The sequence below is a fragment of the Bubalus bubalis genome, chromosome 11, assembly GCF_019923935.1.
Source record: "Bubalus bubalis isolate 160015118507 breed Murrah chromosome 11, NDDB_SH_1, whole genome shotgun sequence".
Lineage (NCBI taxonomy): Eukaryota > Metazoa > Chordata > Mammalia > Artiodactyla > Bovidae > Bubalus > Bubalus bubalis.
In genome coordinates, this window is record NC_059167.1 from 57,113,620 (window position 1) to 57,129,178 (window position 15,559).

A 15,559-nucleotide genomic window follows, 5' to 3' on the forward strand; every position below is an offset into this window, starting at 1 on the left:
ACTCTTTAAAAAAAATATTAACAAAAAACAAATGAAACCCCAAAATGCATAGCACAATCTAAGGTGAACATTCTTGTCACCACCATTGGATCAAGAAATAGAATCTTGCCATCTACTTCAAAAGCCCCATACATGGGCCCCTTTCTAATCACAACCCTCCCCAGATCCTGATTTTTTAATGACCATCCAAATGTATATCCCTAAACTGAACTGAAATGGACTGGAATGGGTGAATTTAACTCAGATGACCATTATATCTACTACTGCGGGCAGGAATCCCTCAGAAGAAGTGGAGTGGCCATCATGGTCAACAAAAGAGTCCGAAATGCAGTACTTGGATGCAATCTCAAAAACGACAGAATGATCTCTGTTCGTTTCCAAGGCAAACCATTCAATATCACAGTAATCCAAGTCTATGCCCCAACCAGTAACGCTGAAGAAGCTGAAGTTGAACAGTTCTATGAAGACCTACAAGACCTTTTAGAACTAACACCCAAATAGATGTCCTTCTCATTATAGGGGACTGGAATGCAAAAGTAGGAAGTCAAGAAACACCTGGAGTAACAGGCAAATTTGGCCTTGGAGTACAGAATGAAGCAGGATGAAGACTAATAGAGTTTTGCCAAGAAAATGCACTGGTCATAGCACCCTCTTCCAACAACACAAGAGGAGACTCTACACATGGACATCACCAGATGGTCAACACCGAAATCAGACTGATTATATTCTTTGCAGCCAAAGATGGAGAAGCTCTATACAGTCAGCAAAAACAAGACCGAGAGCTGACTGTGGCTCAGACCATGAACTCCTTACTGCCAAATTCAGACTTAAATTGAAGCAAGTAGGGAAAACCACTAGACCATTCAGGTATGACCTGAATCAAATCCCTTATGATTATACAGTGGAAGTGGGAAATAGATTTAAGGGACTAGATCTGATAGATAGAGTGCCTGATGAACTATGGAATGAGGTTGGTGACATTGTGCAGGAGACAGGAATCAAGACCATGCCCATGGAAAAGAAATGCAAAAAAGCAAAATGGCTGTCTGAGGAGGCCTTACAAATAGCTGTGAAAAGAAGAGAAGCAAAAAGCAAAGGAGAAAAGGAAAGATATAAGCATCTGAATGCAGAGTTCCAAAGAATAGCAAGAAGAGATAAGAAAGCCTTCTTCAGCGATCAATGCAAAGAAATAGAGGAAAACAACAGAATGGGAAAGACTAGAGATCTCTTCAAGAAAATCAGAGACCAAGGGAACATTTCATGCAAAGATGAGCTCAATAGAGGACAGAAATGGTATGGACCTAACAGAAACAGAAGATATTAAGAAGAGATGGCAAAAATACACAGAAGAACTGTACAAAAAAGATCTTCATGACCCAGATAATCACAATGGTGTGATCACTGACCTAGAGCCAGACATCCTGGAATGTGAAGTCAAGTGGGCCTTAGAAAGCATCACTACAAACAAAGCTAGTGGAGGTGATGGAATTCCAGTTGAACTGTTCCAAATCCTGAAAGATGATGCTGTGAAAGTGCTGCACTCAATATGCCAGCAAATTTGGAAAACTCAGCAGTGGCCACAGGACTGGAAAAGGTCAGTTTTCCTTCCAATCCCAAAGAAAGGCAATGCCAAAGAATGCTCAAACTACCGCACAATTGTACTCATCTCACACGCTAGTAAAGGAATGCTCAAAATTCTCCAAGCCAGGCTTCAGCAATACGTGAACCGTGAACTTCCAGATGTTCAAGCTGGTTTTAGAAAAGGCAGAGGAACCAGAGATCAATTGCCAACATCCGCTGGATCATGGAAAAAGCAAGAGAGTTCCAGAAAAACATCTATTTCTGCTTTATTGACTATGCCAAAGCCTTTGACTGTGTGGATCACAATAAACTGTAGAAAATTCTTCAAGAGATGGGAATACCAGACCACCTGATCTGCCTCTTGAGAAACTTGTATGCAGGTCAGGAAGCAACAGTTAGAACTGGACATGGAACAACAGACTGGTTCCAAATAGGAAAAGGAGTACGTCAAGGCTGTATATTGCCACCCTGTTTATTTAACTTATATGCAGAGTACATCATGAGAAACGCTGGACTGGAAGAAACACAAACTGGAATCAAGATTGCCGGGAGAAATATCAATAACCTCAGATATGCAGATGACACCACCCTTATGGCAGAAAGTGAAGAGGAACTCAAAAGCCTCTTGATGAAAGTGAAAGTGGAGAGTGAAAAAGTTGGCTTAAAGCTCATGGCATCCGGTCCCACCACTTCATGGGAAATAGATGCGGAAACAGTGGAAACAGTGTCAGACTTTATTTTTCTGGGCTCCAAAATCACTGCAGATAGTGACTGCAGCCATGAAATTAAAAGACGCTTACTCCTTGGAAGGAAAGTTATGACCAACCTAGATAACATATTCAAAAGCAGAGACATTACTTTGCCAACAAAGGTTCGTCTAGTCAAGGCTATGGTTTTTCCTGTGGTCATGTATGGATGTGAGAGTTGGACTGTGAAGAAGGCTGAGCACCGAAGAATTGATGCTTTTGAACTGTGGTGTTGGAGAAGACTCTTGAGAGTCCTTTGGACTGCAAGGAGATCCAACCAGTCCATTCTGAAGGAGATCAGCCCTGGGATTTCTTTGGAAGGAATGATGCTAAAGCTGAAACTCCAGTACTTTGGCCACATCATGCGAAGGGTTGACTCACTGGAAAAGACTTTGATGCTGGGAGGGATTGGGGGCAGGAGGAGAAGGGGACGACAGAGGATGAGATGGCTGGATGGCATCACTGACTCGATGGACGTGAGTCTGAGTGAACTGCGGGAGTTGGTGATGGACAGGGAGGCCTAGCGTGCTGCGATTCATGGGGTCGCAAAGAGTCGGACACGACTGAGCGACTGATCTGATCTGAAACTGGACTTTAGTCTTGCCCATTCCAAGTTGATATATCCCTAAATATCTTTCAACCCTTATCTCTCCCTCTACCCCTTTACCCAATCTGTTGAAGAATGCTTTTGACTTGCACAAATGCCCAGTCTGAATTTTACTGATTGCATATTCTTGATGCAGTTTGACATGTTTCTCTGCCCCCTAAATTTCCTGCAAATATGTAGCTGCATTCAGAAACTGGATTAGACTCAGGTTTGATCCCTTTTGGCAAGACTAAAAGCAATGTTTGGCAAGACCGCAGGAAGCACACCATGCCTTTTTAAGATGTTAATGTCTACTGATGTCTAATATCCATATCTACTAATTCACCAAGGGTTCCTGAATGATGATGTTCTAATTAAAGGATTAGCAAACAATGGCCTGTAGACCAAATCTGTCAAACTTCCCCTGTTTTTAGAAATAAAATATTATTGTCAGGAAGTGACAGTTAGTCCTGAAATGCCAAATCCCGTCTCTTGGTATGCACCAGGCCTCCAGTCCCCTCTGAGGTTCTGGAATCTGCCTGGGACCAGATTAGGGTACAGTTTCCCAAAAGTCACAGACTTTTGAATATACAGACTTTCATCCTTCTCCTTGAGATAGCAAGGACTCTCCTTTCACTCTCCTTACTTCCAGCTATCCCACCCTGGAACACTTAACCTTACCTTCAGAATAATCCCCTCTAAGACACTCAATCTTTTGGAAACCAAACCTCAGACAGCAGGCTGCCTTAGGTAACTTCTTCTACCTTCTAACTATGGGGCTTCTAGAAGCCCCATAGTTCAAGCTTCTTCTGAGGTGGGAAACCCAAAGTCTGTCCACCTGCTTAGCACAAGGAGGGAAAATCCCAAGAATAAACAACAACAGCAACAAAAGACTGTCATTCTTTCTAATTCTCCCACAACAGCAGAAGCAAAATACAGCATCTCAATAAATTTTCCTGCCACAACTTCTCTGCTCCCATATACAAAAGAAAGTGTTATCTTGACTTCTCTGGTAGTTCAGTGGATAAGAATCTGCCACAATGACACGAGTTTGGTCCGTGACTGGGAAGAGTCCACACACTGCTGAGCAACTAAGGCGGTGTACCACAACTGCTGAGCCCACACCCTAAAGCCCATAAGCTGCAACTACTGAAGCCCATGTGCCTAGAGCTTGTGCTCTGCAACAGGAGAAGCCACTGCAGTGGGAAGACTGCACGTCATGATGAAGAGCAGCCCCTGCTCACTGCAACTAGAGAAAGCCCGCGTAGTGGTGGAGACCCAGCCCAACCAAAAAGCAATCAATTAATTAATTTAAAAAATAAAAAAGAAAGGGTTATCTGGTTATTCCACATCTTTATGAATCCCCTTTTCTTGCAAATAATGGAAAACTCACTCAAATTCATTGAAGGAAAATAGGGAGTCTATTAAAAGGACCCAAGGGCAGGAGTAGCATGTCCTCACTCATGAGGAATGAGAGCCAGGACCAGGAGAGCTGCCTCTGAGCATCATCAGCCCTCACAGTACCCCCATCATGCCTCTTGTTTTGCATCTGCTCTATTCTCCTTCCTTTGCAAACCACCTCTCCTTGTTTCTTGTCCCCATGACAGAAAGCACCCATCCTGTGGCTCCCAGTTTCTGTCTTCTCAATACAAGAGCCCAGCAGATATTCACTGGTATCTCTCAAAGGTCAAAGTTACTAGATGAACAAATCTGCTGGCTCCACCTCTGGAGTTTGCAGACATTCCTTCCACTCATGTCCTATCAGCCAAAACTTATTCAAGTGACCACACCTAGCTACAAGGGAAGCTAGATTATGTAGTCTCTAACTAGATGATCATAGGCTTGGTGGGATCTATTACTAAAAGGAAAAGGATGGGGGGTGGGGTGGGGAGGATAGCTCCTAGAGATAGTTAGCTGCCTTTCCACACAGTTCATATCAAATGTTTAGTTGTTTAAGACAAAGATGGGTATGGCACTTCTTGAAGATAAGGCCAAAGAAATAGGATAGATCTCACTCATGCAGGGAGCTATAACGAAAGAGAAAGTGACACCAACAGGAAATATTGCATGATCTCTCTTATACATGGAATTGTGGATGAGGAATGTCATGTGCCATTTCAGTAAACAAAGGATGTTGCAATCATGAAGCCATCAGGCACTGCAGTCACCGCTGCTGGTGTACCCTGAGGAAAGTTCAGGATGGAGAAAAACAGGGTACTGGTCCTAGATAAAGCTACGGTTTTTCCAGTAATCATGTATGGATATGAGAGTTGGCCTATAAAAAAAGCTGAGTGCCGAAGAATTGATGCTTTTGAACCGTGGTGTTGGAGAAGACTCTTGAGAGTCCTTTGGTCTGCAAGGAGATCCAACCAGTCAGTCCTAAAGGAAATCAGTCCTGAATATTCATTGGAAGGACTGATGCTAAAGCTGAAACTCCAATCCTTTGGCCACCTGATGTGGAGAGCTGACTCATTTGAAAAGACCCTGATGTTGGGAAAGATTGAAGCCAGGAGGAGAAAGAGATGGCAGAGGATGAGATGATTGGACGTCATCACCAACTTGATGGACATGAGTTTGAGCAAGCTCCGGGTGTTGGTGATGGACAGGGAAGCCTGGTGTGCTGCAGTCCATGGGGTCACAGAGTTGGACACGACTGAGCCACTGAACTGACTGACTTGCATCTTCTCATACAAAGAAAAACACTAGAATCTTTAGATGTCTGTTTTTGTGACCAGCAGTAATCTTTTGATTTTTGACTGCATGAGGGTTTGTTTTTTTTCCTCCCAGTGAAAATGCCTCTATATCCTGGCTCCTCCTTTACCTCCTTGGAACAGTTCCTCAGAGCTAGATGAAAAGCTGATTCCCAGGCTACAGTCCTCGGTAGTGACTCACATAAAGCATAATTCTCAACTATTAGGATGCACATTGTTTTTCACATTAGATTTTAGAATTAAAAGAATCTAAAAAAAGCCTAACTCATGGAAACAGAGCTTAGAATAAGGCCTACGAGAGGGTGGGGGTGAGGGGAAAGAGGTAATTTTTGTCAAAGGGCACACACTTCCAATTAGAAGATGAATAAATTCTGGGGATGTAGAATTGTCAAAGCAATTTTGAGGAAAAAGAACAAAGCAGGAAGCATAATCCTTTAGGCTTCAGACAACAGTACAAAGTTACAGTAATTAAGACAGCGTGCTATTGGCACAAAAACAAACACATGGATTGATGGAAAAAAATAGGGAGCCCAGAAACAAACCCACACACCTATGGCCAGTTGATCTTTGACAAAGAAGGCAAGAATGAGAAAATGGAGAAAAGACAGTCTCTTAAGCAAGTAGTGTTAGAAAAGCTGGACAGCCACATATAAATCAGTAAAGTTGCAACACACCCTCACACCATACACAAAAATAAATTCAAAACGACTTTAAGATTTAAATATAAGACTTGATCCCATTCATGGGGTCGCAAAGAGTTGAACACGACTGAGCGACTGAACTGAACTGATCCCATTAAACTCCTAGAAGAGAACATAGGCAAAATATTCTCTGACATAAATCATACCAATATTTTCTTAGGTCAGTCTCACAAAGCAATAGAAATAAAAGCAAAAAGAAACAAATGGAACCTAATCAAGCTTATAAGATTTGGTATAGCAAAAGAAACTATAAACAAAACTAAAAGACAACCTATGGGCTGAGAGAAAACATTTGCAAATGATGTGACCAACAAGGTCTTAATTTTAAAGATATACTCAATTTCATCTAAGAGGAGGAGCAATATTTTTTTTTCCCAGAAATGTACTACTTCTTTGTATTCTGTTCATTATATAAATAAAATTAATTAAAACCAAAAAAAAAACAAACAAAAAAAAACAAAGTATACAAACAGCTCATACACTCAATAACAAAACAGACAACACAGTTTAAAAAAAATGGGCAGAAGACATAACGAGACATTTCTCCAAAGAAGGCATACAGATGACCAACAGGTACATGAAAGATACTCAACATCCCTAATTATTAGAGAAATGCAAATCAAAACTACAATGAGGTACCACCTCACATTGGCCATTTCAGAATGGCCATCATTAAAATGTCTACAAATGACAAATGCTAGAGAGGGTGAAGAAAAGAGAACCCTCCCACACTGTTGGTGGGAATGTAAGTTGGTGTAGCCAGTATACAAAACACTATGAAGGTTCCTCAAAACACTAAAGAGTTGTCATATGATCTAGCAATTCCACTCTTTGACATATATCCAAACAAAACTATAATTCAAAAAGATTTATGCACACCTATGTTCACAGCAGCACTATTTACAATAGCCAAGATGTGGAAACAACCCAAATGTCCATCAACAAATGAGTGGATAAAGAAGATGTGGTGTGTGTGCATATATATATATATATATATATATATATATATGCTGCTAAGTTGCTTCAGTCGTGTCTGACTGTGTGCGACCCCATAGACGGCAGCCCACCAGGCTTCCCCGTCCCTGGGATTCTCCAGGCAAGAACACTGGAGTGGGTTGCCATTGCCTTCTCCAATGCATGAAAGTGAAAAGTGAAAGTGAAGTCACTCAGTCGTGTCTGACTCCTAGTGACCGCATAGACTGCAGCCCACCAGGCTCCTCTGTCCATGGGATTTTCCAGGCAAGAGTACTGGAGTGGGGTGCCATTGCCTTCTTTTATATATATATATATATAATGGAATACTAGTCACCCATAAAAAGAATGAAATAATGCCATTTGCAGCAACATGGATGGACCTAGAGATTATCATACTAAGTGAAGTAAGTCAGAAAGAGAAAGACAAATACCATGTGATATCACTTACTCTGTCAGCACAGGAGGAAGTCACAAACCTGGTGACACACACCAGAGCGAGGGCACAGGAAACATCTGACTCCAGTATTTAGCAGCATGGGGAAGACAAGTAAGTGCTAAATGTAGTTGCCTGCCCATGGTATTAGATTTGTAGGAGATTTTTAAAAAGTAGGTTTGTTGCATGAATTCCCTGGCAGTCCAATGGTAAGAACTAGATGCTTTCACTGCTAGGGGCCTGAGTTTGATCCCTTGTCAGGGAAGGGATCTTAGTTAAGATCCCACAAGCCATGTGCCCCCTCCCCCACCCACCTCCCCCCCAAATTTAGGCTTTTTGAAGGGCTTCTGGTGTAATTTCTAAAAGAGGAGAAACACTCCCTGAAATTGTGCAAACCTGTGTTTTGTACCAGCATCCCCAGTATTGGGGACTTCCCAGGTGGCACAGTGGTAAAGAATCTGCCTGCCAACGCAGCAGACAAAAGAGACTCGGATTTGATCCCTGGATTGGGAAGATCCCTTGGAGTAGGAAAATGGCAATCCACTCCAGTATTCTTGCCTGGAAAATTTCATGGACAGAGAAGCCTGGTGGGCTACAGTCCATGGGGTCGCAAAGAGTCAGACATGACTGAGCACACACACAAAGTACACACATCACTTGCATGTGGCACCTAAAAATGACACCAATGAATTTATTTACAAAACAGAAACAGATTTAAGACATAGAAAGCAAACTTATGGCTACCAAAGGGAAAGGAGAGGAGGGATAAATTAGGAGTTTGGGATTAGCAGATACAAACTACTTTTCATAAACAGATAAACAAGGTCCTACTGTATAGCACAGGGACCTATATCCAATATCCTGTGATAAATAATAATGGAAAAGAATATGAAAAAGAATATATAGGTATAACTGAATCACTTTGCTGTATATTGTAAATCAACTATATTTCAATTAAATTAAAAACTTCTCTCCACAAAAGAAATGGTAATTATGTGATATAATGAGGATGTTCTCAAGTCAATTTTAATCCATATGGCTAGATTATTTTCTCAAAATATGGTAATAATTCCTATTTCTATTAGCTGACTATCAGACAGTTTCTGTCCCCAAACTGACAAGCACTGCATGTTATCAGTGTATTCAAGTTTTACCAATTAAATGAATGAAAGACGGTATCGCACTGTTCTCATACACATCTCCATAACTACAAGTGAGTTTGCATTTCATCTCAGGCTGAAGCAGGTTAAGTATATTGCCTGTTTGTTGCTTTGGCCATGGCTTCAGCGCACAGTGGTTTGTGGAGTCCTTTTAACCCATCTCACTGTGGAAGGCCTGAGAATGAGTGCAATTCTACCTCTCAGGCTCAGCAGCTGCACCACTCCCTGTACATTTGTGCAGCCCTTCTGGAAAACAGTTTGTCAAAATGAGATGTTCTCACCTTTAACCCAGCAACCCCTCCTCTGGGAATCTTGTCTTATAGAAATAATCTAACCGATAGAGAAAATTATTTGCACAAAAAGTGTTCATTTCAGCATTATTTATAATGAGGAATTTAAATAGCAACATAAGTAGCCAACAGTATTTAACTAGGGTTGACCTTCATAGGTGGTACATTGGTAAAGGATCTACCTGCCAAAGTGGGAGACGCAGGGGACAAGTGTTGGATCCTGGGTCAGGAAGATCCCCTGGAGGAAGGCATGGCTACCCACTCCAGTATTCTTACCTGGAAAATTCCATGGACACAGGAGCCTGGTGGGCTATATAGTCTATGAGGTTGCAAAGATCAGACATGACTGTGAGCATGCACACAGAAAGGTAGACCACAGTGTGCTGAAATCATAAATCTATTAAATTGATCATTATGAAGACTACAGAATGATGTACAAACTACTCATGATATAAAATATGGATGGAGGATAGCTCCTGTTTTTGCATGTCCAACACCTCATGTTTGCTAAAGGAACTGCCCCTCCCCCTGGTTGTATGGCGATCACACTGTTTCTCCCAATCCCTTCTTTTAGGAGTGGGCAAGTGATACCAGTCCAGACAGTCATGATACCCATTTCCCCTTCCCACAATTATTTGTCCAGGGGAAAGGCATGTGACCCATGGAAGGCCAATCAGAGACTTAGAATGACATTTGGTACATGGATACTTTGTCTTCCTCTCTGATCAAGGGCTGTTAAGGACCACAGAAGGTCACTTTGCTGTTAGCAATTCTTCCCACAACTTAGAGATCCCTTGAGATTGAAGCCACACAGAAGAACAGAGCTGGGGCATGGAGAGACACAGGACCCTAACAACAACACTTGAGCACATGAATCTAGCTATATTCCTTTTAAAATATATACTTACTTTTATTTATTTATTTAACTGTGCCAGATCTTAGTTGCATCATGCAAACTCTTAGTTGCAGCATGTGGGATCTAGTACACAATGAGGGATTGAACCCGGACCCCTGCATTGGGAGCATAAAGTCTTAGCAACTAGGCCAACAGGGAAGTTCCTGAATCTACCTATATTCCAAAAGCCAGGACCCTTCCCTGTTACTAAACCAACAGATTTCCTTTTTTTTGGTTTGTTTTTTGCCTAAGCTATTTTGAGGTTATATCAATAACCTCAGATATGCAGATGACACCACCCTTATGGCAGAAAGTGAAGAAGAACTGAAGAGACTCTTGATGAAAGTGAAAGAGGGGAGTGAAAAAGTTGGCTTAAAGCTCAACATTCAGAAAACTAAGATCATGGCATCCGGTCCCATCACTTCATGGCAAATAGGTGGGAAAACAGTGGAAACAGTGGCTGACTTTATTTTTTGGGGCTCCAAAATCACTGCCAATGGTGATTGCAGCCATGAAATGAAAAGACGCTTAGTATTTGGAAGGAAAGTTATGACCAACCTAGATAACATATTGAAAAGCAGAGACATTACTTTGCCAACAAAGGTCCGTCTAGTCAAGGCTGTGGTTTTTCCAGTCGTCATGTATGGATGTGAGAGTTGGACTATAAAGAAAGCTGAGCACTGAAGAATTGAGGCTTTTGAACTGTGGTGTTGGAGAAGACTCTTGAGAGTCCCTTGAACTACAAGGAGATCCAACCAGCCCATCCTAAAGGAAATTAGTCCTGGATGTTCATTGGAAGGACTGATGTTGAAGCTGAAACTCCAATCCTTTGACCACCGGATGCGAAGAGCTGACTCATTTGAAAAGACCCTGACGTTGGGAAAGATTGAAGGCAGGAGGAGAAAGGGATGATAGAGGATGAGGTGGTTGGATGGCATCACTGACTCAATGGACATGAGTTTGGGTAAACTCCAGGAGTTGGTGATGGACAGGGAGGCCTGGCGTGCTGGGTTCATGGGGTCACAAAGAGTCGGACATGACTGAGCGACTGAACTAAACTGAACTTTGAGTTGGGCTTTGGTTACTTCCAACCAAGTTTCTTGGCCAACACAATGTATATATGAAAAAAAAAAAGACAGAAGGAAATGCACAAAAGAATTGTTGTGTTTGGTTAAAGGAATTTTACCCAATAAATAGAGAGTTTTCCTTTACACTTTTGATTCTGTTTGTAATGTTATATTATTTTTTAAATTTCAAAAAAAATATTTAAGGAAAGAAAAAGCAGTCAACCTTTTTGGGGCCCACTGCAGCTACAAATGATCATATTTCATGGTCCACATATATGTAGATTAGGAGTCAAAAAGATTTTTAAGAAATTTGCCCAAGGTCACACAGCTGAGGGGCTAAGATGCAAATTCAGATCCTCCAAAGCCAATGCTACAGATCAATCTTCTTCCTCATTCAAAGAGAAAATCTCATGGGCATAAGGGTAAAAAAAATGTATAATCATCCAACTGTGTTTGGTAACACTCTTGTAATAGCTGACACTTTAGAAAATTAATTGTTATTGTATAGTATTCATTTCGGAGAAGGAAATGGCAACCCACTCCAGTGTTCTTGCCTGGAGAATCCCAGGGACGGGAAGCCTGGTGGGCTGCCGTCTCTGGGGTCACACAGAGTCGGACACGACTGAAGTGACTTAGCAGTAGCAGCAGTATTCATTTCAGTTTTATCATATGTATTATAATCATTTCCTATTGTTGCATAACAAATTATCACAAATTTAAGGCTTGAAACAACACATTTATTGACAGAGAAAGACAAATAAGGTATGTTATCATTTATACATGGATCTAAAAACTGAACCAGGAAATTCCTTGGTGATCCAGTGGTTAGGGTTCCATGCTTCCACTGCAGGGGGCATCAGTTCAGTCCCTGGCTGGGGAACTAATATCCCACATGCCCTGTGGCACAGTCAAAAATAAAAATAAAACAGACTGGTGGATACAACAAAAAAGAAACAGACTCACAGACATAGAAAACAAACTAGTGGTTACCAGTGGAAAGAGGGAAGTGGGGAGGGGCAAGTTTGAGGCAGTGGATTAAGAGTTACAAACTATTATATGTAAAATAAGCTACAAGGATATATTGTACAGCACAGAGAATATAGCCAATATTTTATAACTATAAATGCAGTATTATTTTTACAAATTGTGAATCACTATATTGTACACCTGAAACTTAATAGCATTATAAATCAACTATACCTCAATAAGAAAATTAAAAACTCCCACACTTATTATCTCATAATTCTGGAGGTCAGAAGTCTGAAATGGGTCTCTCTGGGCTAAAATCAAAATGTTGGCAGGACTGTTCCTTCTGAAGTCTCTGGAAAGGAATCTTTCTCTTGCCTTTTCTAATTTCTAGAGGTCACCTGAATTTCTTAGCTCATGGTGACTTTCCTCCCTTTTCAAAGCCAGCAATCTAACATACTATAATATTTCTCTGACCATGATATTCCTGCCTCCCTTTTTAAAAGAACTTTGTGAATACTTTGAACCCACTTGGATTATTTAGGATACTCTCCCCATCTCAAAATCCTTAATTTACATCGGCATTTGCAAAGTCCCTTTTGCCATGTAAGATAACACATGCCCAGGTTCCAGGGGTTAGGATGTGGTGATCTTTAGGGGTCATTATTCTGCCTACCACAATTTATATAACTACAAAATTTACTTGGAACATGTACCAAAAAAAGTTACCCACAATTCTCTGTTATCCTAACACAATCACTAATGATATCTTTCTGCAACTCTTTCCAATCTATTTTTATTTTTAAATATTTATTTATCTTAATTGGAGGATAATTACTTTACAATATTGTGATGGTATCTGCCATACATCAGTATGAATCGGCTATAGGTATACATGTGTCCCCTCCATCCTAAACGCCCCTCCCACATCCCTCCTCACCCTACCCCTTCAGGTTGTCACAGATCCAATCTATTTTTCTATCTGGGCTTTCCATAATTAGAGTTATACCATGCTGTGTCTGACTTTTTCACCTGATGTATACACCACAAGCCTTCTCCTGAGCTGCTGCATGGTCTTTGTGATACCCATCAGCAATGGCTGCAAACATTCCACAGAATGCATTTGCTGTTGTTTACTTAACCAGTGCCCTATTGTTAGATGTTTAGGCTGACATTTAGGATGCTTCCATCTTTTCACTCTTACACACAATGAGGAGATGAACATATTCATACAGATCTTTCTAAATTTATGAATTCTTTAGGATAGACTCTCAGAGATGGAATTACCAAGCCTAGGGAAATACACAGTTTGACACCAACAGTCAAATTGAAACCAATGTCTTTTCTTTTGATTTTAGTATTTCTGGTTTTGGTTTATTAGCATCTTAGAAGAATATAATGGTCCAATATGTTGAAGTCTAATTATGTTGGACTGTTTTGATGTTGTTTAACTATTATGAGAGTCATTTCTGAATGTTGAAGGGGAGTTGAATAGTCTGTTCCTGAAATGGCACTATGTAATTTCCACTTTGGAGAATACTCAATTCTAAGTTGAGATTCCTAGTAGAATAAACTAAATTTTTCCACAACTCCAGTGCCTATTAAAATTTTTGGTGTGGTTTTCTTTTCAAAAACTCCTAATTGTTTTTGGAAATTTGGATGTAAGTGTAGCACATTATAGATTATTGGCACATAAAATTGTTTCTAAAGTAACTGCCTACATATTTGTTTAAAAATACTAAAAAAAAAGGTAGGGATTCCTAGGTGACTCAGCAGTAAAGAATCCACCTGCCAATACAGGAGACACGGATTTGATCATCCCTAGGTCGGGAAGATCCCCTGGAGAAGGAAATGGCAACCTATTCCAGTATTCTTGCCTGGAAATCCCATGGACAGAGGAGCCTGGCGGACTACTGTCCATGGGGTCACAAGAGTCTGACATGACTGGGCACAGCACAGCAGCCCAGTAAAACCAAGTTTCTCTGCTGAGTTTATGATTAATGCGTCCATCTAAAACTTTATCTCCTTTCTTGTCCTGCCCTATTCCTCTTAAGATTGAGGAGTTATCACAGAAAAGTGGGGACTGAAACTGAGCAGTACCCTGCAGGAACCTCCGGGTACAAACACCCCTCTGTGTCCCCTGATTTTTGTTTGTAGGGGAGAGACAAAGAAAAAAGTGTTAATATCCTAGGCCTTCCCCAAGTTCCAAAGAGCAGGCTCTAGCAGTTAACAGGATGGCAGAATTACAGGATGACCAGTTGCTCTTGAAGGAACACAGATAACAATCTGATGCCTATTTCAGCTACAGAAACTAAGACCCCCACCCAGGTGGAGGATGGTGATTATAAGCTGATCACAAGCACACAGACTCCAGTCTGATTGGAACCAGAAGGATGAGATTCCCAAGACATCACCCTGTCATCTTATCCCCAACCAATCAAAAGAAAGTCACACACATTCTGCAGCCCTTGCCCCAAATTTTACCTTTAAAAATTCTTCCCCTGAAATGATTGGAGAGGTCCAGTCTTTTCAGCATGAGCTGCCTGTTCTCCTTGCATTAGACCTTCCTCTGCTCCAAACTCCAACATTTCAGATTGTTTGGCCTCAGTGTACACTGGGCTCATGAACTTGGATTGGACAACAAAAATACAGTGATTTCAGAGCCACCAGTGGTGAAGGCAAAGACTCATTTCACTGCAGCCCATCAATTGCTGTTGCTCCAGGAACTTGAATTCCAAACTGCTGACAAATGTCATTTGACGTAATCTCTGTATCCTGTTTGCCCTCTGGGGAAATTTGCTCCTAGTTACCACATTTGAAATAAACTGGAAGTGTCATGATTTCTCAGGTACGTTTTTATTGGTTATAACCAAATCAGCCTGTCAACTAATTCAACTCTTTCGTCCAAAGACACATGAATAGAAACCATCTTCTCAGTAACAAAATTTTTTAACAGTTTGATAGGAGAGATAGCACCAACCTGCAATACAGCAGCCGTGGAGCACATTTGGAACATGTTAACATTCTTCTTTATCTCGTTTAGCTGTGCCTGGCTGAACCCACCTGGGGGGCTTCAAGCTGCCTACCCTCCTGAACCCTCCAGGACAGAGGGGCTTGACCTCCCAGTCCCTGAGAAGCAAGCCATCTCAGGCAGCTGGGACAACACAGAGAATGAAAGTCAGCTTGGTACCTAGGCTTGTGGCGGCCTCTGCTCCCGAGTTAAAGCTTTTTCTGAAAATGATAATAACATGATGCTATTATCATATAAATGATCAAATAACACGAAAGCCAAAATCTTGGCTTTCTCTGCCCACCAAAGTTGAATGAAAAATACAGAGACAGAGTTTGGAGGAAATAGAAAGGTGGCTTTAATTCTCAGTCAGCGGAGAGGGAAACTCAGTAGGCTTATGCCTCAAGAACTGTGCCCTGTCCACCCATGAGGTGTCTA

At 41.2% G+C, this 15,559-nt stretch overlaps 1 protein-coding gene across 1 annotated transcript in view; it reads right to left on the reverse strand.

The window, feature by feature from the left end:
* Positions 1-14,838, reverse strand: part of HERC1 (HECT and RLD domain containing E3 ubiquitin protein ligase family member 1) — a 237,851-nt gene extending 223,013 nt beyond the window's left edge. The window contains exon 1 of the mRNA XM_044925089.2: positions 14,596-14,838. The gene's annotated coding sequence lies outside the window, so the exon portion shown is untranslated. The remainder of the gene's footprint in view (positions 1-14,595) is intronic.
* Between the last annotated feature and the right edge of the window lie 721 nt (positions 14,839-15,559).